We start from the raw sequence: 27,927 nt of genomic DNA on the forward strand, positions 1-27,927 counted from the left end.
TCTTTGAACACACCAAGGGACCAAGGGAGCAAAGGACAGCGAGCAGGCAGGCCCATCAGTCGGACTCAAAAGGGGACGGGGACTTCAGGCACGAGTGGGTCAGCGAGTCGAGGGCTTCAAGGCAGCCCTTCATTCCTTCATCTGCCGAGTTTGAAAGTTGTGCCTCGTCCCGCGTCTCGTTGCTCTGCGGCTCCACCTTTGGTTGCGGTCACACGTGCTTCATGATCTGTGGCCAGGCTGTGCGTCACGTCCAGCTCCTCTCCTCCGGTGATTGTATCTTTGAATGGGTAGAAAACAAGCTTTAGAAAAACTGGCAGGAGAAGACATTTATACATCTCAATTCCATCCCCAATCCTGCGTAGGTGGGGGATATGTTCATCGATCACAGTCAGAAGTCGTCACTTATGGAGTCTGTAGGAGTGCATTGTTATTGATTTCATAAACCTGTGTGGCGTTCATGCGCGACGTATGGTGAGAGAAATTGGACTTTTATACATGGTGTATTATATCATCACTCAAAACCCGAGCCCCTATGTAGAGACTCGCCCTTTTTCATTTTAACCCAAGTACTGACAGTCTTACACTTCCCTTCGGGGTCGGCTAACTCTTGCAAGCAGGGGCGTTATCGTCATGAAGAAGGGGGAAGGGGGCAGATGTTAAACATGGCTTTCCTGGGGAATGACCGTTAATCAAGGTCATGAATTACGTTTCCTGGGTAGCTGACATGAGGCTGGGGTTAATCGGGGGAAGCGTGGGCGCTTTGGACAGGGAGCAGCTATAGACGCCAAATTCCTGGCCAAGCTTATGGACACAACTAAGTCAGGTTCCCCTGCAGACCCCTGCTCTCCCGGAATTTTCTGCTTGGCGCTCCCCGTCCTAGAGGAGCATATTATCTGCCTCTTGAACAACTCCCTAGACACAGGTCTCCTACCAGTTAGTTTCAAGGAGGCTCGTGTCAAACCCCTGATAAAGAAGCCAGGGTCGGACCCGGCCTGTTTGAAGAACTATAGGCCAATATCCCAGCTGCCTTTTCTGTCCAAAATTTTGGAACAACATGTGCAGAAATCCCTGTCTTCGTTCCTGGAGTCACACCATCTTCTCCAGGAACGCCAAGCGGGGTTCCGGGCACATCACAGTACCGAGTTAGTAATGCTCTAGGTGCTGGATGAACTTAGATGCATGGCTGACAGTAAAAAAACAAGTGCCCTGATACTTTTAGATCTTTCAGCGGCATTTGATACAGTCAGCCATGCTCTACTTTTGGACAGACTGGCCGCATGTGGGATAGAGGACCTGGCCTTTCAATGGCTAAAATCTTTTTTATCAGGGAGGACCCAGAGAATTCAATTAATGGATGAGATATCGGAAGTTGGTGTCCTTGAGTGTGGAGTCCCGCAGGGATCGGCACTATCACCACTCTTATTTAATCTCTACATGCAACCATTGATAGACTCCCTGGCAAATATGGGCTGTAGGATTTTTAACTATGCTGACGATACTCAGCTGCTGCTGAGTATAGATAATACGATCTCGGCTCAGGACCAGGCCCAGAATATATTGAGGTTTACTGTAAGTTGGATGACAGCAAACTCACTGAAAATAAAGCCTGAAAAAACTGAGGTTTTGGTGGTCTCAACCGATAGTTCGCCTTGGGGCGATTCGTTCTGGCCCGAAGAACTTGGCCCTACTCCAAATCCGTGCCCTAATGTAAAGAGCCTCGGTATAAAAATTGACCACGAACTGACGATGAATAGCCAAGTATCCTCTGTTGTCGGAACCTGTATTAACCTAATTAGGCAATTGCGCAAATTAGTCCCCCTGCTCTCCTTGAATATGCTTCGAACCATTGTTTCGGCAACTATAATCTCAAGGATTGATTATGGAAACGCATTATATTTATGTCTGCCAAAAAACTTGATTAAACGCCTACAGGTTGTCTTGAACGACGCAGCACGGTTAATCTTTAGATTACCCAGACAGACCCATGCTTCCCCACTGCTACAGAGACTACACTGGCTCCCTGTAAAGCAAAGGGTGGAATTCAAGAGTCTATGCATCGCCCATAAGGCAATCTATGGGAATGCGCCTGCTTACATAAAGGAACGACTTAACATCTATAAACCTAATCGGGTACTGAGATCCTCTAACGCCCAATTGCTGTCATGCCCGCGTTTTAAACTGGCAACAAAGGGTGGGAGATCCTTTCCTATCCAACTACCACAGATGTGGAATAAACTGCCAGAGATTCTTCGTAGAGAAGTTAACTTGCTTCCCTTTAGGAAATCCTTGAAAACATTCTTATTTAGGGAAGCTTTTTGTTCTATTTGAGACGGCGTTTTGCCGGTACTTTTCTGTATATATACTTACTTGTTGTTGCTGTATTTTTGTCAAGAGTGCCCAGAGACCTGCCGGTGATTAGGCGCTATACAAAACCCAGTTAACAATAACAATAACAATGATTCCCAGGTTGCGTGTGTGGTCCATGGGGGTGGGGCTTCCGAGGGAGGGGGACCACCAGGTGTCATTCCAGGCGTCTGGGTTTGGGCCCATGATGAGTACTTCCATTTTGCTTGTGTTTATTTGTAGGCAGCTGTTTTTCATCCATTTGGCGACGGCTTCCATGCCTTCTCGAAAGTTGTGTCTGGTGGTGTTGGGTTTGTTGGATATGGAGAGGATGTGTTGGGTGTCATCTGTGTGTGACACAATATTGAGTCCGTAGTTTCTGACGATGGGGGTGAGCGGAGCCATGTAGACGTTGAAGAGCGTAGGGCTGAGGGAGGACCCTTGGGGTGGTAGGTGTAGGGTCTGCATTCTGCCAGAGAGGAAGGAGCGGATCCAGTCGAGGGCCTTTTCTTGGATCCCTGCATCATAGAGTCTGAGTATTAGGGTGGGGTGAGAGACTGTGTCAAACTCCGCTGAGAGGTCAAGGAGGATGAGGGCTACTGTTTCTCCTTCGTCCAGTAAGGTACGGATGTCGTCTGTTGCAGCAAGGAGGGCGGTTTCCCTACTGTGTTTTTTTCTAAAGCCAGATTGGGAGGAGTCGAGGATGTTGTGCTCTTCAATGAATGTGGCGAGTTGGCTGTTGATGGCTTTATCGATGACCTTCGCTGGGAACGGGAGCAGGGAGATGGGTCTGCAGTTTTTGAGGTCGGTGGGGGTCCGCCGAGGTTTTCTTCAGGAGGGGGTTGATCTCAGCGTGTTTCCAGTCGTCAGGGAATGAGGCGGTTGCCAGGAAGCGGTTGATGGTGTGGCAGAGCATGGGTGCGATAGTGTTGGCAGCTCTGTTGAAAATGTGGTAGGGGCAGGGGTCCGTGAGGGCCCCGTAGTGGATTGACTTCATTGTCTTCAGTGTGTCTTCGGTGGTGAGGGCTGTCCAGTTGTCGATCGCTGGCTTCAGGGTGTCGCGGGTGGTTGGTGAGGATTCAGTGTGTTGGTTGTCTTCGTCGAAGTTGTCGTAGATGCTCTTGATTTTTTTGGTGTAATCACAATAGAGGATCATGTGTGTGACTCTGTCTAATTGGTACAACAGCAAATATAAACTGATTTAAACATGCAGGTATACCTCCTAGCCCACTACCTCCCCAGAGCTCCCCAACGGTCAGCTATGTATTCAACAAATCAAGTTCACCCTGGGTATCCTGTGCTCCTGCAGAGCCCCAGACCCTTCAAGATCAAGCATATCATGCAACAATAAAAGAAGCAAATGTGACATACAAGAACGCACAATAGACTATCTCTTTCAAAGCAGCCATTGCACGGAATATCAGATGGATCTTACCAATGCAAACACTGTCAAGACATGGGACACCTATTTCCTACCTCCAGGAAACGGAGATTGTATCTCTCACATTATCGAACACCAAAGGGCACGCTGACACTTACAGATCGCCTCTGCCTTTATTCACAAAAAAAATGAACCCTCAATGACCTTGAGAGATGCCATTTATTTGGGTCTAGGTGACCCGAGAGAGAGAGGCCCAAGACCAAAACAGATTGGCAAGCGAAATACACGCCCCACTGAAATCTATACGAGACATCCTTTGAAGACTCTCCTACTGAACCTAAAGTTTGATTTAAATGCGTTCTGCTCAACAACATAGGCTAAATATGGTTTACTTCACCATGGGTGGTGTCATTATGAGAGAGGAGAAAAGGCTGACAGGCATCTTGCGGGGCTGTTACGCCAACAACAGGTCAATGCGGCCAATCCCTCATTATGAAGTGGTAATGCTTGTCTAATTACCCACCCAGTAGAGATTACTGAAACTTCTATCCACATTCTTAGCATACTTTAGCATACAGAGGCACCAGACAAATTCACTTTTCAACAGATCTTCCTTCGGAACCTTCACCTGCCCTCCCTGTCTGAAACGAGTGAACTTCTCATGGGAAAGGTTACAGAGGAAGCGGTTCGGGAGTCTATTAAAGCAATGTCCAACAACAGAGCTCGAAGGATGATGACTTTCAGGTCGACTTCTGTATGATAAACATTGAACTAATTTGTCCACCTCGTTTATAAACGTTTTAAGGAACTCAATGGTGGCAAGATGCTGCAGCTTAAGTTTAACAAAGTGCTTTTCATCCTTATTTTTAAACTATACAAGTAACTGTATTAGTTGAGCAAGCTATCGCCCAATTTTGCTTATAACTTGCGCCTATGAAGTCACTCACAGAAATTATTATTATTTTTTACGGAGCTTTATATAGAGCAAATTTGACCCGAAGGTATCGGGTATCAGAGCGCTTTACAGGTGCACCAGTTACGTTAGATGAGGACACATTTATTTTTGTTAGGCAATGGGAGATTAGGAGATTTGCCAGAATCACAGGATAACGCGGGTCCTTGCCAAGACTCTAACCCGGTTTCACAGATTTGAGGTCGACCGCCTTTGCCGTTAGTCCAACTCCTCTCCTCAGGAAATCCTAGCGACTCACCTTAGGAAGGTTATCCCGAGGTTGACGCTTGATTCGTAAGTGGGTTTCATGGCTGGTTGTTCCTCTCTTAATCATATGCGTCTCCTGGCCAATATTATATGGCATATGCATAACAATCCGAATGATAAACTACTACTCTAATTAGATGCTGGGAAGGCTTTTGACCAGATTGATTGGGGGTATGTATTCTGTTCATTGAGTAGAGTAGAGAAAGACCCTAATTTCCTGGTGAACGTCCGATGGCTCTTTACCTCCCCCACAGTGCAGATTGACTCTGTAGGTCATATTTCGATAACCTTCCTAATCTTGAGAGGGACAAAACAAGGATGCTCATTGTCACTCTAGCTGTTTGTTTTGGTCCTACAGCCCTTAGCGGTAGCTATCTGTTAGTCCACTTACTTACAGAGCATCAATACTCTGACCGGCAGTTGTAAAATCTTGCTATATGCCGGCAATATCTTACTGATCCTGAGTGACCCAGAAACATCTATTCCGTACCTCAACTCACTAATTGATACATTAGCGTATGTTTCATGGTATAAAATAAATTGGTCAAAAAGTGAGGCAAATTGTGGATAGTGGTCTACACATGAGACTTTTGGCTTTATGTGGAAAACTTGGGCCTGAAATATTTGGCTGTGCGGATTGACAGAAGTCTGGACAACATGTTGGCTGATATAATTCGACCACTGCTGGACAGATTGGAACAAAATTTGGAACAATGGTCCTCTTTACAGGTCTGTTTTTGGGGTGGGTTAGAGATGATTAAAACAATGACAGCCCTCAGGATTAACTATGTCTTCTGCATTCTTCATCTTTTGGTTCCTCTACACATGCTTCCTACTATTAAAGAGCGCATCAAGCTGTTTATCTGGGTGGCCAGAAAGCTCCACCTCACACCCACATGACTTCAAATGGATACTAGAGCAAGAGTTCTCTGACTTCCTGACTTGCTTGTACTGTTTAGCCCACCATCGTCCGCAGTTGGTCTACATGCTGGCTGCTGTAGTTGATCAGCTACGCTGGGTATCCTGGGAAAGGGTAGTTACACAGGGGCAAAGAGGTCCAAGTCTTTTGTATGACACCTGAGTGTCCAAAGAAGCTCATTTTCCACCCACCCTATGGGCCACGTGGACCACTTGGAAAGACTTGCTACCTACTCCTGGCCATAGACAGTGCTGTTCACAAAGAGGCACCTCTCTGGTCCAGTGATGGTGTTACAGTTGGTCAGTAGCTGATCAAATGGTCTATTTACAAAGATCGAGGGATTAAGATGATTGGAGACCTTATAGTCGAGGACTCTTATAGTTTCTTCGAATCACTCAAATCGGAATTTGCATTACCCCAATCACTGTTATGAGGGTTTTGAAAAATAGAACACTGCCTGAGAGGTTAACTGGGGCGAGACCCAATCCAACTCCCTGCCTCGCCCATTTTGGACTTCCTTAGGAAGTGGGGGCTGTCTAGGGAAGGAATCTCTAATTTATATCAAATACTCATCAACAGCCTCTACATCCATGATATCCGTATCTTAAATTTACTGTCAGGACCGCCTGGGTATAGCATACTTGGAGGCCGACTGTAAGGAGGTCCTGGAGGGTCATGATCGCTCATTCTGAGAAGCACGGTTTAATATGCTTATTTCAAGATTTTGCATAATTGTAATTGGTCCCCCTACAAGTAGATGATACCTGCTGTTGCTGCCCGGAAATCGGTTATGATCTTTATCATATACTGTGATCCTGATCTATCTTGGTGCCCTATTGGCAATTGGTCTGGGGGACGTTACGCCACTATTCATTTACCCTTTAGAGAATCTGCCAAATTTGCTTTTCTACCTGACTTCACTGACATAGATGACATATTCTCCCATTTGTGTAGATGGATGTTGATTGCCCTCATGGTAGTCAACATATACATCCTAAGGCATTGCCATTCACCACAGGTGTCCATGTATTAGGACTGGCTCACTGAGCTATATTGTGTGGCCACATACGAGCAGTGCATCTGTAAGGTTCAAGGTCAATCGCACCTTATTGTTGACATTTGGGATCCCTTCTTGTGTCTCCAAGAATCTTAACTTCTTCCGTGACAACAAATCCCTGTTTCCCCTCTTTCATTGGTCGAAGGAGGGAGAAGCTATTGACACTGAATTGCATGGAAGGGAAAGATGCAGGATGAGCATGGGGAGGACAGCTTTTATGTTCAAAGGAAATGTAAGGGTGTTTTTGTATGATCGAGGCTTGAGGGCTGATGTGTAGATACAAGCGTGATAGGATCATATAGGGGTAGTAATGTCTACAAGACATATTGATAGGCATTGCTGATTTAATGGTATCTGGTTTCTCGGATGTTTTGTTTACTACTGTGCTTCTAGTTCTGTACTGTTCTTGATGTAAGTGATGGCTCCCACTAATCTATTTGTTTTATATTTATTTCTACTTCAAGTTAATTATTTTGTGTAAATGCTTTGACGTAGCACTGCATGGGATGCTAACCTGTAACTGTTATTACAACTCAATAATGAATGTACAAATAAATGTGTCTTTTCTATGTTTATTCACCCTTTGGCCTCACTGTGACTAATTGAACGGTGTTTACATATAGAGTTATAGATGGGTAACTGTGAGCTATGGGGATGGGGTTTCTTCAAGGGGTTCTGAGTGAAATCAGATGTTGTCAGTGATGTCACTCAAAACCCCGGGACATCATACCCAGCTATAATGTTATGTTATATTATGTGGGCCCCTAAAATCATCTGCTGCTGCTTATAACTTCTAGGCTGAGGAAGGGGAGTGATGGGGGTGCCATACATAATAAAGCCTCTCCTCCCTGAGCCAAATGTAAACAAAATACATTACTGGAATCCCTTAACGAACCCTCACCGCATCCCTACTTTCCTTTCCCCTCCTGCGGCTATGCTTGCTGCTTTCAGGCAAAGCAGAGAAGCAGCACGGCATTGGCAGGCTTTCAAACATTCCTGTCAGCCTAGCCTGGAAGGTCTTTATGATGTATCAACAGTGGGTGAAGAGTTTTGTTATCAACTGTTGCTACGTCATAGCGTTGATTTACTAGATTTAGAAACTGGTGTAAACTATAGAGGCTATCCATGGAAGCCATGCATAACAAAAGTAGTCCTTCACTCTACCCATTGCTTCCTTGATCTTTCTCTAGAAGGGTGATCCGTGGTGTGGTAGGGCAGAGGGAGAATAATTAATTGTCTCCATTTAGTCCTTGACATTGAGGTGAACGAACGTTTATTTTCATGCCTATTTATTCATTCACCACTAATATGTTGTTTTTTAGGTGCTAGTTCTTTCTTTAAAGTTTTGGTGGAGTACTGTAGAGCTATTAGTTAATGCACCTTCGGCCTTCAAAATATTTTAATTGTATGTACTATGTTGGATCTACTGAAAATGTGTAGCAGCTTGTAGAGATGAGGCCGCCCTGTGCCTTTTGGATGATCTAAGTGTATACTGTAGGCTCTGTACAAATATGTTTGATTGTGGATTTCAGTTGATACCTGTCATGGATACATCCAATTGCCACAACCTCCAGTGGTTGGATGCCGACAGGGGCAGTTGTCTCACTAATGAAAGTGGAAAAAGAGCATACCAACCATTTAGAGGACATGTACTGGCCATTTCTCGTGTTCCATGTGCTCTACCCTAGGATGGATGATGTGGAGTTCCATAAATCTGTTCCATTGCTTCTGCTTAGAAGAAACCCCCACACAAATGTTAGCCTTGGAAATTTGAAGAATAGTTCCTAAAATGCAAAAGACTGTCTTTTGACTTCATTGATAAGCTAAGCATCCTCTTGTAAAACTTCATAATGGGTTCCAAATGTTGGAGACAAAGTTTATTTGTGTGACTGTGGGAAGTAAGTCTTACGTTTCAAAGTTCTTTGCTGTTCATTGAGAAACAATAAGAGATAAACACAGGAGAGCAAAAAAGACTGAACAAATACATTGTCTTGTCCCAGTGGGAAGGTATGACACAGAAACTTGAAAAGAACAAGTGAAGCACTTTGCACCTGTGGGTGATACTTTCTGGCGTGTATCATTTGTACTTCTTATCATGCATCTATTGCAAGCAAAACCAACATTCTGGCATGTGTATAGTGTGTTGTCTGGCCTTTGCTTTACTAGGCCTCAATTAGACCTCGACTTCATTTTGTAAAATATGACTGCTTACTTCATAATATTAATTGTGTGTTTATTTTTGCCATTCGACACCACACACAGCAAAACACACATGTATTGTTTTGTAATGATATACTGTTCTCAAAGAATTCTAGAGGAATGATGTTGCTACTTCCAAGGCTCTACTTGGTTGCTTGCTGATGGCAGTTCAGTTATGAACTGTCATCAACAAGCAACCAGTTCCATTGTTTATTGTAACACAAATTTTGTGACCCCTCTGATGACATTAGGTCAGAGAGAGTGTAATATATTCATATTGGGGGAATAGTGCTAAGGTGGTGGGAGTATGGGATATTTTGTAATACTGAATTGTGATTCGTAATTAGAATGATACACTTTCTCATCCAATGCTGACATTTATGTTTTCATTGCTTTCTATGGTGAAATTTATTATGAATGACCCTCAAATTTGGACTTGAGTCAGTCTCTTTTCTGAGCCTCTAAATACGGTTTCTGATTCTCTGTTGATCTGCTGCGCCCTCAGGACTTAGTCTATTTCCAGATTCCGCTAATTGGTGCACCTATTTAAATTGGTAAATGCCATCATGGCAAAATAATTCTCTACCTTATGAATGATTTATTAAACTAACTGACCCTATTTTGTCTTATGTATTTCTTTTTGATATTTTAATAAACTTTCATTATTTTATCCAAATACTGATCTTGAACTCCTTTTTAGGTCTCGCCTAGACGAAAGCAAAAGCGAAAGCTTTTGCTGTCTAGGGAGACAACTTATGTTGCCGCTTTCTGGGGAATGAAGGGGAATGTGGACAGCAGAGTGTTACGAATTTCTTCTGCTGGAGATTAGACCTCGTGAGCGCGCACGTCGTCACTCACGCATGCGCACAAACAAAGGCATCCACACACTGCATATACACACACGCACCCCCCCTTAAACATACACACGCGCACACAGACAGACGCACGCACGCACAAACACACTCAAACAGACACACACACACACACACACACGCGTACACCCCACCCCCACTCACCCCTCCTCTCACTCAACTTACCTGTTCTGGCGGTGCACGGCGGCGGCTCCTTCTCCCGGGTGGCGGTAGCGCTTTGCGGGGCTCTCTCACCACATGAGAGCCCCGCCTTCCCCATGCGCCCGGCCGCTCTTCACCCGGTCCCCCATCTCGGGACCGGGACTCAATGCGGAGCCTTCGTGGCTCCTCGGGCAGCTCTCTCTGTCTCTCGGCGCGATGGGGCGGGACTTCCGGTTGGGGCCGCGCTGGCATTGGCCAGCTTCCCAACCGCTTCCGGGTCGTCGCGGGCAGCGCGGCGGCCCGGCACAGCCATGATGTGTATTGTTTTTTAATTTTTTTATTTACCCATCTAATTCGGATCGGAAATTAAAAAATAAAATGCTGCTGCAGCATAGTGTCTTTATCTTCTGAAGGCTTTTTTTCCCCTTCGGTCCATGTTCATCTTCCTGCTAATGCTGTACATCTCTATAATGCGTTGGCAAAGCAAATAGGTGGCAAACGGCAGGCCTGTTGACTTTGCTAGTGGTTCTTTATTAAAGACGTGATTTAGTTATTCCTGCAGTGGACTTTTCTTCATTACACATGCGCAATCCAAACTTTTTCTGACGATGAAATGTTTGTGGACAGATTTGACCGGATGTTCTGTTGTTCTTGCCGTTCTTCGTGATCACATCACAGGCCCACAGTATGGCGCGTTTAGATCCCGCCTTAAACTCTGCTTTTAGTTGTAAATAAAAACCTGTATGCGTATGCACGATCAACACGGTTCTTGCAAGAAATAGACCAGGCTGTCCGCTGAATCCATGGAGCTGCTTTCCAGACACTGTGTCTCCGTGGGCTGGGACAGCTGTCTAGTTCCATTCACTGTGCACTTGTCCGGGAGAAGGAATTCGTGCGTGCTGCATGGCTGTCTCTTCCAGCTGTGCGTTTGATGGCAGGGCCTGGGATTTAAGTCAAGGTGCCAGATGCATTCTTGTTGGGTTCGCTGGTTGCCAGTCTTGGCAGAACACTTCTCATTACAAATTTAGGATCTGACAGATTCCTGAACGACGACATAACAACAGGTCCAGCGTGTCCTCCCTTTTCACCATCTTACTAGCAGGTCTCCCACACTTGCGCTTCTCCATGAGACTCTTTACCACTTTTTCATATCCCTTCTCTCTCCCTTTCCACCTTCTCTCTCCCTTTCCACCTTCTTTGACTCTTTTCTCCCTTCACCCTTTACTCTCTCCCCACTCACTACCTTTGTTTGTCTGAGCTTTCGGGTGCAATTCACTGACAGTTTACCCTCTCGAGTCCTAAGTTTTGTCCTGTTGCTTTTTCTTTGTGTTTTAGACATTGTCTGTACAATGTGTTGATTCTTCTGTTGGAGGTGAAGTCGGGGGAGCTGTATTAAGCAGTGTTGTGCTACCCTTTACTATGCTTTATACGTCATCAGATTATCACCATGCTATATGTTGCTATGTTGTGCCTTGCTAGGCTACGCTGTGCTGTACTACGATTTGCTTCCCTACACTGCAGTTTGAGAGGCTTTGCTGTGGGACTCTGTTATTTGCTAATCTCAACCATGCTTTGCCATGGCAAACTACGCTATGTTACATGCCATATTTTGGTTTGCTGTACAATACTTTGCTATGCTTTTCCATAACATGATGTGCTTTCTTATGCTATTCCATGATATTCCATGATAGTAGTATGCTGTGTTCCTGCTTTGATTTTCTATAACATGTTATGCTTTGCGATCTCATAATAGGTTGTGCTTTGCAATATTATAGTATAAGCAATCCTATGCTCAGCTTTGCTACACAGTTCTACAATAATGTATTCTCTATGTAGGGTGGGGATGGGCATCATGGACAACAGGGCAGAGGGTGGAAACCGTAAAAAAGGCAATATAAGTGGAGATTTTTTTTCCTTATGTCGGGTGAGGGGGCACATAGACAACAGGAGAGTGGTAGATGAGAGGGAAGAAGCAACACAGACAGGAGAATGAGGGTGGAAGGAAAGAAGCAATACGGACAGGGGAGGGTAAGAAGCAACACAGACAAGGGTGGGAGGGGAGGGGAGGGGAAGAAGCAGCAGAGACAATGGTTGAAGGGTGGGAAGTGCAGAAGCTACGGGGTTAGCATAAAGAGCAACACAGATGGGAAGCATAAAGAAAAGCATTTGCAATGCAATAGCTCTCGCATTTAAGAGAGTTTGAACTATTGGCATTGTAAATGACAATTCCTTTTATTTATGTGTTGACTTTTAAAACATAAATAAAATGCATTGTCATTTACTATGCCATTAGCTTAAACTCTCACAAATGCGAGACCTATTGCATTGCAAATGCTTGTTTTTTAATCGTCCTTTTTCTCCTTATTTCTTTATTGTATTTTTTAAATGCTGTTTTGAATCTTATCCATCGACACATTGCCTCATCTACTTAAGTAGAGAACACTGTTCCCGACCCCGCACCAGGCACTACTTTCATGCAAATTATTTAAGAGCTCCCTCACACCTAAGCTAAAAACAAGGAAGGAATTTGCCATTCATCTCCTGTCATAATAAAAAAGGGGGAGGTTGGACCCTGCTGTGTTTCAAGTCTATCTGGCACCTGCAACAAAACTCTTATCCACCTTGGTGTACATTAAGAATGGTGTGCTGTGATTGAGTATTGGGCGCATTTGGAACCTGCTGCCATATTATGTCGATTGAGGACCAGGCATCTTGAGAGTGAGTCTGGGCATCCGTTATGCACCATAAAGTGGCCCTATGCCCTGCTTTATGTGTTACAGCCACTTGGCTATCTTTATGAGCTTGACTGGATGCTGCTTCTGGTGTGGGTTGGCACTCTCCCTGCCAGATCAGTCGAATGAGAAATGGGGTCCCAGCCAAAGCCACTTTCATTTATGAGACCCAAATAGCTCTATTTCTCAGGCAGTGCCTTCTAAGAGTTTTTGCGCACGTGCAGACTTGTGCCATATTGTCAATGACCATTTGATTATTGGTGCAATTAAAGAGACCTGTGCTGTGAGCTTGACAAACTAATTTAAAGTCTGACTCTATCTACACCTCATTGTTATTGCTGAGATGCTGGGACACAATAAAATCCCTATAATACTTTAATAACATTACTAGTCGAGATAAAGAGAAGTTTCACCGAAGTTCTACAGCCTTATACTAGAATTAGTGTTGCCATCGACGTACTGTTATCACAACACGTTCCAAGATGTTTTTGGCAGCGTGCTGTCCTAAAAATAATCTCCCATCACCTTTGACATGGTTAGACTATGGAGGCTGTCTGTCATACTTACGAATATCACCTGTTAGTCTGCGGCTTCTCAAGTAGCAGACTGTCATGCCATCATGCCCGTCACCAATCCAAATTATCATTGCTAAACAGTCTGTCTCTGTGCTCATTTGTGGGACGGAGAAAGGGAAGTGTGGTGAATGGATCTGCAGTGCATCGAACACACTACGTAGTAAAAACTGGAGGTATTTTAGTAGTGGCATAACGCATAATGGTGGAACCCCCTGCAGAGTGTGAGGAGGAGCCCCAAATATTCGAAATATCACAGATATTCATTACCCTGGGCTTGAGTGGGGTGCCTGGACGGGATAGGGACTCCCTGAAGGATTTCACCCCCCTGCACTTTAGGGGCTGCAGGAACATGTTACGCCCCTTTATATTCTGTCCAATGGGAAAGAACATTACAGGATGTGATAACAACTGTCGTTTTGTTTTACCTACAGCTGTTCTGACATGAGACTCTAGGGTCATTGTATACTGTGAACCGCAACAGTTTGTTTGGTGTAAGTCAGTGCCTTTTTTTCAGACACCTTCTGTTGTGCATGTGGTTTTGATGTTTCTATTGCAGCACTGTTTCTGTGCTATTTATGAGCCACATAAGCTGCGTGCTCTTTCAATCATGCTTCCTTTATTTTATTGCTCCTAATGTAATTATATAGCATTTATTTTTCTAGCAACAATCGACATTGCTTTTTGAGAAGATACGATTGCGTTTGTTGTGCTGATTGATATATATTTTTTCGACAATAAATGATATTCAATAGAACTGAAACACATTGCCGAAATAAACACATTGCTTAGCTAATCTATGCAAGTTAATGAGTTGACAAATGGCCATTAATCCCGTGATAGGAGATTGGTTAGGACCTTCGAAAAAATAGGAACATGTGACAAAAATAAATATGTAAAAGCAAACGAAGTATTTCTACCAATTAAGAATCTTCAATGCTTTAAGAAATGTACAAAATTGAATCATGGTCTGCTTTCACTTTGTGCCAAACTTTTTATATTTCCAATAATTTTTGTGTTTTGTGCCTTATGCTGTCAATATCATTTTGTAAACTAGCATTGCCTAAATAAAAAGTATTTATATTGTATTATATGTATTTGTTACGTTCGATACCACCCACTAGGGTACTCTGGTGCTGAGTAGATGGGTGTGCATAGTCCTGCCTTCGGTAGGTTGGTTAATTCAAAAGCCAGGTCTTCAACTTTTTCTAGGATTCAAGAAGAGAGAAGGAGGCTCTAATGTAGAGAGGGAGGTCATTCCATGCTTTAGGAGCGATGTAAGAGAACGTGAGTCCTCCTGACCATGTTCTATGTATGCCTTCAATGTCAGAAAGTGGGATTCCTGCTGAGCGAAGGTGTCTGGGTCATTATGGAAGGAGATGCGACTGTTCAGGTAGGTGGGGGCTGTGTTTTGTAGTGCCTTAAATTGGTGTGTGAGGAGTTTGACTTGAGTGTGTTTGTGTATTGGGAGCCAGTGTGGTTCCCTGAGGTGTGCTGTGATGTTAGTTCTGTTTCAGAGATTGAGGATGAGTGATGCGGCTGAGTTCTGGATCATTTGTAATCTTCTAGTGAGTGGCTTGGTGATCCCAGCATAGAGGATGTTCCTATTTTCCATCATTCTGTTGACTAAGACGTAAGTCACCGTTTTTCTAGTGTTGCTAGGGAGCCATTTGAAGATCTTCCTCAGCACCTTCAGAGTGTACAAGCAGGTATACATTGGTGGCATTGAGTTGTGCGGTCATGTCCAATTTGCTGTTGATGATTACATTGAGGTTCCTGGTGTAGGTGTAGATATGGGTTTGAATGTGAATGAGAGTCTGAGTTCAGCCAGACGCCACTTGGAATCGCATGGTGAGGTGTTCTTGCCAACGATCACTATTTGTATCTTGTCAGTGTTGAGCTTTAGACAGTTGGCTTCCATCCAGCTTGCGACTTCAGTCATGCAGGTGGTGAAATTGTTTCTTGTGTTGGGTGTTTTGTTCGAGAGGGAGAGTATGAGTTGTGTGTCTGCATAAGAGAGGCTGTTGAAGTCATGTGCTCTGATGATGCTGGCCAGAGGGGTTGTGTATCCATTGAAGAGTGTTGGGGGCAGTGATGGATCATGAGACACTTTGCAGATCAGTTTTTGAACTTCTGGGGAGTACGGTGCCCGGATGACAGCTTGTGTTCTATCGTTTAAGAAGGAGTTGACCCTGCAGAGAGCAGGTCATTTGATGCCAATCATGTGCAGGTGCCTTGATGAGGTTGGGGTGTGAGACTGTTCCATATGCTGCGGAGAGGTCCAGAACAGTATGCGCTGCCTTGTCTCCTCAGATGTTGTCTGCAGCAGTGATGAATGTTATTTCTATACTGTGGTTGGGCCTTATTACAGACTGTGTGATGTTGATGAACTGGTGGTCGATGAGCTCTTAGTTAATTCGTTTCTTTAAGGCATTTGTCGGATAGGGAATGAAGGAGATGGGCCTGTAGTGTAAAGTATGGCAGAGTCATCGGATGTTTTTTGAGCAGGAGTATGACAGTGGCATGTTTTCAGGTGTCCTGGAATGTGACTGAGTCGATGGAGGCATTGACAATGTGTGTTAGTGCTTCGCTGATCAGTAGGAGCCCTGTGCTTAAGGTATTTTGGGTACAGGGCTAGGTCCGATCTCCCAAGTGGATGGTCTATATGGTAGCAGCAAATTTGACTGTGGTGACAGCAGGCAAGAGGTCAAGTTTCATTCATTGGCCATAATGAAAAGTTGAGTTACTTTTGTGGGTCCAGTTGTGGGTCTGAGTTGCTTAATATGGAGGTGATTTTCTTAGAGAAGAATTCCAAGAGCTTGTTGCAAAGGTGCAGACAAAGTGAAATCGTTGATGATGATAAATATTTCCTTGCTCCTGTTAATGCTAGTTAATGCTAGTGTTGCTGTGATCTACAAGTTCTTTGTGCTTGGTGTTTTGTTTCTGCTGGTGGAAGTTTCTTAGAGCTCATTTGAAGATGTCTTTATCTGAGGTATCTTGACCCTTTATGCTCCAGTTGCTTGCAGTGCCATTCATAAGCCAGTGTCCTTCTGTGTACCAGCTGGACTGTGGTCAGGCTCTTGCCATTGGGGTGCAATTGACGGGGAGCAGGGGGTCGGCATATGCAATGATCCAGCTGTTGAGGTTTTTAATGGCTTTCAGCGAATCACAGATGTGCTCAGGCCAGTGCTCAGAGAGGGTGGAAGCACACTTCTCGTCTAAGATGATTTTTCATCTGCAGTGGGCCATTCTGGTGGTGGTGGGTCTGTGATGCTATGCAATAGTTATGATGAATCTGACGAGGGTGTGATCTGTTCATGTACTATGACATGGCTTGTCAACTGTGATTGAGGAGAAAAGCTGGTCTAAATGGTGTCTGGCGGTATGGGTGGGTGGGTTCCTTAAAATGCTGGTGACGGCCATTTTTTTAGCTTTTCTAGACTCTCCTTGGAGTTTGGGTGATGCACTCTTCTATGTGAAAGTTAAGGTCTTCAAGAAGGATGAAGGTAATGGTGATGATGGGGGGTACAACAAAGTCTGTAATGTCACTGGCAATATTTGTCCCGGGTCCTGTTTGCATGTATAGGAGGGTTTCAGCCTGGGAAGACTTGGCTGTGATACATATGTTGAACTTGACAGTGGGTTTTGGAGCACACAAGCACACATATAGAGTCTTAGTTATGTAAAAATCACAAGCTACACAAAATGAATTATCTCGCCTGTTCACGGGCTGTACGCGACCGAGAGGTTCACATTATTCTTGATACGAGGTGAATGAGGACATTGCCTTGCAGCGCTATTGCTTTATAAGGGACTTTTCAGTCCATAATACCGGCCTGACTTGAAATTGTTTGTGGCGTTATAACAAATTGTGGAATAGAGGAGTTTCTGCGGTATTTAATTAAGACCATGTTCGTTGTTTATATCTGATTGACACGTGGAAACTTTTAAATACACTTTGAAGTTGTGACTGACTTATCATAAACCTTTGAGGACGGAGATAACGAGCGTGAAACAACTCCAGAGAGGCAATAAAACTGTGAGAAGTCTAAGCCCTGACGTACCCTAACCACGGCGAAACACATTGGCACAAGGGATTGGAATGTGAAGAAAATAAAGAACAGAACTACAAGAGCCTCACTGTTTATTTTCGAGATAATTAATTTTGTGTATCTTGTGATTTTTATATGTGTGCTTGTGTTCTCCAAAAAAACACTGTTTTGTAGCTTTTCAATCTTTGATTGAATTTAGGGAAGTAGGGTGTTCTCTTCCCAAATCTTGGATGCACCAGAATAATTTACCTATGAAGGGATAATAAATAGTGTTTACCACTATATCAGCGCCTATAAATCCCATACACCCAAAAGTCTTGTATATTTAACTTGAGGTGGTCCAATTAGGTGGTGATGGTATCCATGTAGGTGGTGCAGCTGATGTTATCTTTGAATATGATATTTTAATAACACAAATTGCCCAAACCACAATTACTGCACAAACTTTTTTAAAGAGGGGAGAAATCAATTTGTTATGACCACCCTCGACATCTTACTCAATGTCAATTTTTTATCTTATTCAAATTATCACAAACTTTGTGACAGAAAACGAACAATACATTAAATATTTGCACACCTATATATACTTTATACACACATGGACAACAACAAATATTTACACAATTAATGAAATGTCTGTATCAAACATTACAAAAAAGAAATAAATACATCACAAAAAAACATTTTCACAAACATTACGATCAAAAAATGAGAGAAACCAATTTGTAGGGGGGATTATAAGCAAATAAATGGCTCATAAGTAATTCATCACTGGACCAGCCGGTCCTAGTATCATCCAGCTGACAATTTATTCCACCCTAAAAAGGGCACTTTTTAAGATGTCGAGGGGGTCATAATAAATTGATTTCTCCCCTCTTTAAAAAATTTTGTGCAGTAATTGTGGTTTGGGCAATTTGTGTTATTAAAATATTTACAAAGGGTCTAGCCCTCACCACGTGTTATTGGACCTATCCCCATTTGTTCTCAAAATCTTTGAATATGATGGCAACTCCACCTCCAGGCTTGTGCTGACAGTCTTGTCTAGCAATCTCAATTTCACATTCCTGGGCTTGTCTAATTGAATATCTGTACTTGTGAATTTATTTTGCACATTGGCTTGTATGTGTTACTGTTCTTCAACTTCCTTCTTTTGATGAGAGGCCTGTTGGACGTAAGTAAAATTACTAAAACTGTTGACTCTTGATGTCTCTTGGTAACCGCTAGCTCTGCCCTAGCTACCCTTGGTGAGGCCTCATGAGTAGAATGACAGGAACAAAAACTAAACATGTCCTAAAAGATGTTTTTCTTACTTCACTTGAAACTCCCTTCTCTTCTCCTGGGCCCTTAACAGAGAAAAAGAGACAACAGGGAAGCTGTGAGTGGGAATATCCCTGTTTTATCCGCTGCTGTCAAATGGCCTGCAATGTCCCATTCTCTACCCCTGGCATCTTGTTGAATTGATGTCCACTGTAAAAAGCAGTATGACCGCTAGGCAGCAAGCTAGAAATCCTAGCTAGAGCATGTAGGAAAGTGCCTGACCTTGTTTCCGGGTCCTGGTATGAAGCTTTTACCCATGGCTCCCTTTGCCTGCATCTTGCCCAAAAAAGCTAGCTGTGCTGTTCATCATTTAAGGAGCATGACAGAGCTAGTGACACAGCATGGTCTATGAGGCCGGAAAAGCCCAGACAATGTGTGCATTGACTATGCCTAGTGCCCCTGCAAGTTACTAAAAGCTATTTAGCCACATACCTTTGTGTGTGAGGGGAGGATTGTGATTGTTTAAAATTAAAATTACTTCATATAAGCAGAGGTAGTATCGGGGGCTACAGGAACCTATGAGATTACATCAACAGAAATGGAGAGATGTGTCCATGTATTATAAAAGTATAACGTCAAAATAATGACAGGGAGGAAGATGAATGGTCAAAGCAGATGCTGGTGGGTGTGAATAGTTTACATTCACATGGGTGGGCTGTGGTGCAGGTGCTGTGAGGAGCTGGGTGAATGGACATATTACAAAGCTTATTATGCATCTGTTCATGTTTGACTTCTTGTTGTTTTTTTCCAGAAGTCTAAACAGTCTTAGATTGAAGTGACTGTCAGATCAAAGGACTCCTCTTCCGAGCACTGGATCACACTCTGATGTGCAGTTAATTCAGCCCTTTGTTCTTTGAATATTGGGCTCAGCCTTACTGATAAGAGCCTGAACCCCTTGATGTTAGGTAGCTAATTCAGCCCTTTGCATCTCTCTGTTTAGTTGTAGATATGTTACAGAGTCTGTTTTTACTCCACTTGTGCTGGAATCGTATCTTCCCCCCCCCCAAACTCCCCTCGGCCCATCATATTGTTACCAAATCAGCTTATTTCTCCGACCCCTTGAATGATGATGCAGGTGCTTTATTTCTATGTATTTTCGTTGAGTCACAATGTTTCCTAGTTTAAATTGGTAAATGCACACAAGCAGCGAGAAGCCGTGCAGGTAGTTGTACATTGTAATGTCTGCCTCAAGGTCAAAGGACGTATCTCGTAAGAATATATGATTCTGCGAAATAGGACTTATGCAAAAGTTGTGCATTTTAGCCCATGGTCATTCCATTTCTCTCAGGGTAAAGGAATTATAACTTCCTGCTCAGGATGGGCAGTACACCTCCATTCCAATCAGAGGGCTTCTCTCTCCTGGGTGTTTGTGCACTGCACCATGTCTGCCGATGGGTTATTCGCCTACTGGAGGGCATCCATACCCACTGCTGAGACCAAACAATGGTATAAGGTACTAGGAACGTGAGGGTCTTGTGGCACATTGAATGTCATCTTGGCCGATTGCCTCGTTGAAAGAAGAGATAAGCCCTCTAATCCATAATACTGCAGTTTTGTGGGATGGTTGAAGTTAAACAGTGGCTATTTAACTCAGTTCAGTTCAGTAAATTTTTATTTCGATGATAAAAACCATCATAAAAATACATAATACAAATCAACAGTTACATTGCATTTCTGAACCGTAGACTTTTAAAAACACAATTGATATAGTTATAAAAACTTTAAAAAATAAAGTTATATACATCCAAGATCAGTCTGTGGTGTTTCTTAATTTGACAGCAATTTTTAAAAAACTCGTAATAGAACATAAGGTGTGCATATCAGTGGCTCTTTGCAGAAATAATAAAGCAGTTTTAGCTTGACGAAGTTTTGACTCTTTTAAAATATCTACAAGGAAACTACGGCGAGGGATTCGATAAAATGGACATAACAATACAACATGAAGGGTGTCCTGCGGAGACCTATTGTCGCAGCCGCAGGCACCCTTCTGCTCAATTGTTAAAGTAAAACCAGACGGGTAAGCTAAAATATTGGGTAACAGATTGAGCCTAAAATGGCACATTAAAAATCTATCTTGTTGATTATACATTAAAAATAAGTATGATTCCATACCCTCTCCGTTGCTTACTAAAGAGTGTGCAGCTACAGATGTTTTTGTAGAGTCAAGCTGTTTCCTTCCCGAATCATATTTTCCTAGTAGCAGTTTTTGGGTCCATTGTTTGCATGAGGTATCAATCAAAGACGGATCAGTGAACAATATTTGATGATCTATGCTCCCTAGTGAGTCTTTAACATATTTTAGCCAGGGGATTTGTAGGCACTTGTCTTTCTGTAGGCAGTCTTTAACTATTTGCCTACTAAGCTCTGCTTCTGGGTTTACCCAGATTTGCAACCAGGTCAGGATGGGTCTCACTTTTATCTGATCAGTAATATGTGGAATACCAAGCTCTGCGTGTGCTATTGCTGCTGGGATGCTCTGTGGGGTCTTCAGAATCTTACGTAGGAACTTATCTTCCTCTACTTGTAACTGGTGTACATCCCTAAAGCCCCAGACCTCTGCCCCCTATGTGGCTTTGGCGGTGCTAACCGCTCTGTACAGCGTCATTATTTGCTCTGGTGACCAGCGACCCAGCCTAAGTGCAAAATTTAAAATGGCACCGTTTGCTGAGACCAGTTTCCTACACCTTTCCTCCAGCAAGGAGGCAAACCTGATCTCTCCATCGAACAAAATACCCAGATATGAAAATGTATTAACAGTTTCTAGCACATGAGTTCCTATTTTGAATGCATATTTCTTAGTGGGTTTTTTCCCTGCCACCATTACAAAGGATTTGGTCAAGTTCACGGAGAGATCAAGATTCTCCATGAACTTTACAAATCCATTGACCAAGTGTTTCAGGCTCAGTGCTGTTCGTGCAAGCAGGACCGCGTCATCCGGTACAACAGTACTGGTATATGACGCGATCCTACTTTGGGACAGTCATTCTCCAGAGCCAACAATGTGCTTTCTAGGTCGTTTATGTAAAGAGAGAAAAGAAAAGGGGCCAGGATACACCCCTGCCTCACTCCGCCTGTGCACGGGAAGGGATCGGTACTCCCCCCCCCCCCCGCGCTATAGCGAACTTTGGCAGTGGTGTTCCAGTGTAGTTCTTTTAGGATGTTTATGAGTTCTGGATCAATTCCCAAGTTAAACATCAGGGCCCAAAGTTTATTTCTATTGATGTTATCAAAGGCCGCCGCCAGGTCCATAAACCCCATATACACTGTTCCATTACTGGCTTTTGTATATTTGGCAACTAGTAGGTAAAGATTGAGACATTGGTCACCAGTTGATTTGCCCGTTCTGAATCCGTATTGGGTGTCTGCTAGGGTGTGGTGCTCTTCTGTCCATTCTGTAAGGCGATTTAGGACTGCTCTTCCTAATAGTTTGGCAGACACATCTATCAGCGAAATTGGTCTATAGCATTGCGGGTTGTCTCTACTACCTTTCTTATAGATAGGGACAATTAATGCCGTAGACCAAGATCGCAGGAGTCCAAATTTTATCGCTGCATTTAATACTCTGGTCATGATTGGCACCCATAATTCAATATTACTTAGATAAAGATCCGGGGGGGTCCCGTCCGGGCCTGGTGCCTTATTTTGGGTCAGACCTTGAATTGCCTTCGTAATTTCCTGTAGAGAGAATTCTAATTCCGTGGGTCTCGCCCCCTCCCAGGATTCAGCCCTAGCTGTCTTGCCCTGATGGTTATATAGACTCTCAGGGTGGGTAACCCATTGTTCTGGGAGTATGTTAGTGCTAATAACAGGGGAACTAGAGTTTTGAAAACAGGGGCTATTGATGATTCTCCAAAATTGGGTATAGTCCCTGTTTTCCCCTGCTTACCTCAGGTCTGCCCAGACTTCCTTTTGAAGCGTGATCTTTCTCTGTTTGACCTTCATTCTGTAATTGCGCCTACATAGAGCAACTTTATTCTTATCTCTTGGGCGAGTCTTAAGGCACAATTTAAGCTCCCTCAAAGCCCGCGAACAATTAGAGTCGAACCATCGTGGTGTTAGTGATTCCTTTACAGGGCGTTTGGTTTTTAGTAGACCATCAACCACCTTAGTTAAGGACTCAAATATCAGGACCACATCTCTGTCCTCTATTGTAAGATCTAGGCAGGCCTCTATTTGTGCTTTCCCTCTTTCTATTAAGGTGCTATAAAATTCTTGAGCGTTGATCTTTGCCCATCTTAAGCGCATAATATGGGATTTCAAGGGTTAGGGGATTATGGTCGCTGAAGGGGCTCCAATCTGTTCTTACCTCTTTAACCTGCTCTTTTTCAAATGTGGATATTATAATGTAGTCTATAATAGATGAGCAGCCTCTTCCCTTGAATGTTGGTGTGAGAGTGTATCCTGCTCTCAGAGCCATCAGGTCAATAGTGTGGGTGAGAGCAAACCTATCAAGTAGCATCATAAGCAGTGTCCCCTCTTTATTATGTTCAAAGTGTGGACCAGCTTCTAGAGAGCAAGAGGACCAATCAGGGCTCACCTGTAGAAGTTTTTGGCACAGGTGGCAGTTAAAATCTCCCATGATCAGAATAATTGGTTCCCGGCCCCCCTGCCTTCGGTCAATTTCTTCACTTAATCTGCTCTCTAGTTCTTGTATCACTGGATAATTCCCATCAATCGGCCCTGAGTTATAGAAGTTAAATATTAGGAACCTCTGTCCTTGTCCCTGGAATGCTACTGCTTGTAGAGTGTCTGATACCCAGGGGGGTTGCGTCCATGTGCCTTTTAGGTCTAAATCGACATATAAGGCTATCCCTCCCTTTGCTCTACCTGATCTACCTTCCCGCGCAGGCGCTGAGAAGCATTTATAGCCATCCAACTGATAGGGAGAGAGATCACATGCCCAGGTCTCCTGTAAAGCTATGATATGGAAGCCAGTGATGTACTCCCTCCAATCCTTGCTATCAAATTTCCCCCCAGGCCCGCAATATTCCAGGACAATATAGCTAGCCCTGTCTTGGAATCTTTCCCTCTGAGGCCTGGACATTGGGTCTACACTCCGTACTCTTGTAAGATTTTAGCTCGCTAGTAACCCCACCCCTCTGTATTGGGTGGTCTTCAATCCTCGGGTCTTCCTGGCTTTCCCCCACCCCCTTCATAGTACATACAGATCCATCCCCTGTAGTCGTCTTTTCTTGCCCATTCTCTGCAGGGGGTAGTCAGTCGTTTTCATCGATCGACTGTAGGGGGGCAAATCTATTTCTCCACTGTGGCTAATCACGGGGTGGTATGAACTGGCCTAGGTAGTTAAGCATTCTGTCCCTTTGTCTATAAGGTTCCCTTTCTGTATTCCACATTGGATAGGTCAAATTATAAGTGCTCCGCCTCCTTGGGTAAAAATATCCCAAAGGGAGGGTGCAAATGGTACTGGTGTGGTTTCTGTTTGTGTTTCCCAGAATGTATTCCACCAGGTTAACGTCTCTGAAATTTGCCACAATGCAGTCCCCTATTATATCTTTCTTTCTGCTTCCTAGCCAGTTTACACGTCTTACATGTAAAATCACCCCAATTTTCCCAGTGTTCAGTGGTCTATGGATGTTCAACCATTTTGTTATTTTGGATTTAAGTTCTAGGTGTAATTCTTTTTCTGCAGCCCTGAGTTCAGGCACCCCTGCGAATACAATAACATAGGGGCAGGCTTCCGGGGGTAGATTTATATGTGGTTGTGGACTTTCTGGTCTATCATGAGAAGCATAGTCGTTTTGAGGTAAACTTTTTGGGCCTTGTCCTGTGTGATGGCCTACTTGCCCCGTTTGTGTGACAGTTTGTTGTTGGGCTTTATCTGTATGTTTAGTTCCCTCGTTTTGGGGGTTTTCCCTCTCTTGATGTGCCGGGGCCTTAGGTGGATCATGTACCTGAGCGATCGTGTGATGTGTGTTACTAACACAGTTGTTGTTGACCGCTATTTGGCCAGTGACCATGTTTGTGGATTGGTTGGAGCCTATGGTGGGATTATTACATATTGGACCCTTTGCCTTACTCTGTTTAATCAATTCATTGGCTATTTTGTCTATTCTACTTACTAACAGTTTTATCTGACCAATGATGAAGACTTCCAGTTGTTTTTTTAGGTTTCCAATTACCTCATCTATCCACCCTGGGGGACTTACATGAAATGGTGCTACTTCTTCAGGAATAACCTCTTGTCTATTTTTGGCTTGACAAGCTCCTATGTTTGATTTATTTTTCCTAAGATGTCCCTTACCCCGCCCCCGTTGTTTGGGTCTATTATGTGTGATAGAATTACTGTCCCTTGAGTCGTCTGCCCCAGACTGTGATACCTGTTGAGCGCAGGGAATGCCCTCGATTGAATTGCTCTCTGTCACTATGTTGGGATTTACAGATGGACTTGAAACCCTGCGTTGTGTGGGGTAACTAGTATGGGAATTGGTGAAGAGGACAAACTCCTTTCCATACGCTCAATCTCCCCAGAGACTTTCCTCAGCATTAGGTCTATTGCAGTAGGTTTTTTGGTTTTATTGGGTGGAGCATCATTTATTTCTATGACCTGATTTGGAGTACCATCTAAGTGAGCTTTGCTCGTAGCCGAGCGAGTTTTTGGGGGTTTGGTCATGATTAAATTTCACTCGAATATCTCTCAACCATGACCCTTCTGGTTTCCTCCTGATCAGTATCACACCAGTACTACGCCAGTCAATGCCTGCCCTTCACCCAGTCCAGAGTCTTTTGTTATTTGAGGCGTTTTAGTTAGTCAGATCAATAGTGGTGGGCTCGTCGTGTTGTTATCCTCACAGTTAATGGACAAATATTCAGGATCAAAGATAGTGTACCTTTTTGATGTCTTGGAAACAAGGGGGGTGGCCCAGCCCAGCCTAGACCGGCCTCGGACGGCCCGCCCTCTGCCCGGGCGAGGCGGGAGGAGCAGCTCACTCTTATGCGCCTCCGGGCGCAGGAGTCAGGCGCGGCTGTCAGCGTCCCCGGATGTCAGCAGGGGACGCTGGGAAATGGAGTCCCAAAGATGCTCCCCCCTCTCGGCGGCCGCGATGTGTGGAGCGGCGGCGGGGGAGAGCGAAACTGGATGGCAAGGTGTCTGTGGGTCTGTGCATGTCGGCCCAGGCTTGCGGTACCCCCAGCGAGCGTTAGTCTTGGCCGATTGCCTCGTTGAAAGAAGAGATAAGCCCTCTAATCCATAATACTGCCGTTTTGTGGGATGGTTGAAGTTAAACAGTGGCTATTTAACTAATCCCAGCTGTCTGTCTTCAACATGTCTTGCAGCTGCCCTCTCACAGAATACATGCAGCATTCACCTGTTCGTTTGCAAGCTTTGAAGCTAACCAAAAATTGCCTGTTGACGTCCTAATTTAAGAGAGTTGTCTGTCGACGTCCTATGCCTGGACGTAGTGTTTGTTGTTAACACTGTGTAGTGGTGTTATCTGTGCAGGTCCATTCTGACCCACAAGAAGATGACCACAGTAGATCAGGGAAGATGCCACACCGCACTCATATGAAACGGCTAAAGTAAAATACGTGCCAGTAATTAATTGAATATGAAAATTCGGTACAATGCGCCAGATTTATATGCTTTCCTGATCCTGGACAAAAGTAGAGAGTATCTGGCCTCAGTCAACCTGTGCTTTAAATGGAAAAGAGAAGTGCCGTACTCACCAAATGTATTGGGGCGGCTTTGAAAGGGGCGTGGCTTTGAGGCAGGCATTTACAATATCGGCACTTTCTTCTTCAATGTGAAGTGCCCTATTGTCCTTTGGCCAAGTTCAGCTCATAGATGCAGGGCGTAATTGGCATTTTTTGTAGTTTTGTATAGCCTGAACTTGGCCCGAGGGAATTCAAGCATTTTACTTGAAAAGCAGAATTTTTACGTGAAAGCATACTTCTTTGGTTTTATGGTATGGGGAGATTTAAGTGATTATTTGCCCAGAATCACAGGATGTTGAGCTGATGCTGATGATGATCCTTGTGCCATAAAAACAAAAAAACTATGCTTTCATGTACAACTTGTGCTTCTCGTGTAAAGTATTTTAATTCCCTCCTGCCAAGTTCACACTATATAACTGTTGGACAATGGGCAAAAAAAGTACCAATTGTGCCCAACACACATCACCCGAACTTGGACAGGGTGATAGGCTCTCTGACAGACAATGGAAAATGTATTCCAGCGCTGCAACTTTACACTGTGACTGACAGCGTGCCCGCTCTGGTGTCGGGAGCGTTAGCCATCAAGCCACATCTCCTTATTCCTGTTGCGCTGTCAATTAGAGTGTAAGGCTGCAGGAGCAACTGAGCAGCACTATAAATGCTTCTCATTAACTGTCTGAGCGGCTCACAGGCGTGTGAAAGAGTTGTATTCAGTAGCACCTGCGCTGCACGTAGCCATACCCCAGAGCCTGACCCCAGCATGCCACTAAGGAGTACAGGTACAAGGAAAAAAGTCTCGGTACTCAATGGGAGAGCACTAAGAAGTGCTGGTACGCAGTACCGGTGAGCACCGGACCATGTAGACCACTGGAATAAAGAATAGACTACTAATGAGATGTTATTTCAGTTGAATCTCAGGCGCTACTACAAATGGCTAAAACACTTCACATACGGAGACACTATTTGCATTGTGGTTGCATTGTACAATATTCATTAAAGGTAAAAGTCTATCTGAGCGTAAACCTTTTATAATTTCTTGATAGAAAGGATACGCACACTTTCTGCCTTCTTCTGCGACTCTTAGGTAGGATGTCAACCACTACTGTTTATTGCATGCTCTCTAACCCGTTGCTCGCATGCAGCCCATTACAGTAGTTGTCCTAATCAATAAAATAACCTTACCAAAAATGCAGAGATTTTGACGTCTGCCTGAAAGCTGTCGGGTAATTTTACATTGTTTAAATGTATCCCTGATACCTCTACACGCAATCCCGAAGATGGCTTTCTGATTAGTCTGCGTTACTTTATAGAACTTTATAGAGTGTGATTGCAATTCTTAGACTGGGCCACAAGATGCCGCTATTGTCCGATGCTCAGCAGGAGTTGAATCCAAAGATCCTTTGAAGCCTGCAGCAGAGCCTGTCTCAGAGAAGAGCAGCAGGCACTCCGCAC

General features: G+C 44.0%; 1 protein-coding gene and 1 pseudogene across 1 annotated transcript in view; both read left to right on the plus strand.

The window, feature by feature from the left end:
• The window catches only part of LOC144767160 (protocadherin gamma-A11 pseudogene), a 30,980-nt pseudogene extending 11,407 nt beyond the window's left edge, over positions 1-19,573 (plus strand).
• Positions 1-27,927, plus strand: part of LOC144767141 (protocadherin gamma-A10-like) — a 458,767-nt gene that overhangs the window by 215,069 nt on the left and 215,771 nt on the right. The window lies entirely within an intron of this gene.

This window comes from Lissotriton helveticus, chromosome 7 (assembly GCF_964261635.1).
Source record: "Lissotriton helveticus chromosome 7, aLisHel1.1, whole genome shotgun sequence".
NCBI lineage: Eukaryota > Metazoa > Chordata > Amphibia > Caudata > Salamandridae > Lissotriton > Lissotriton helveticus.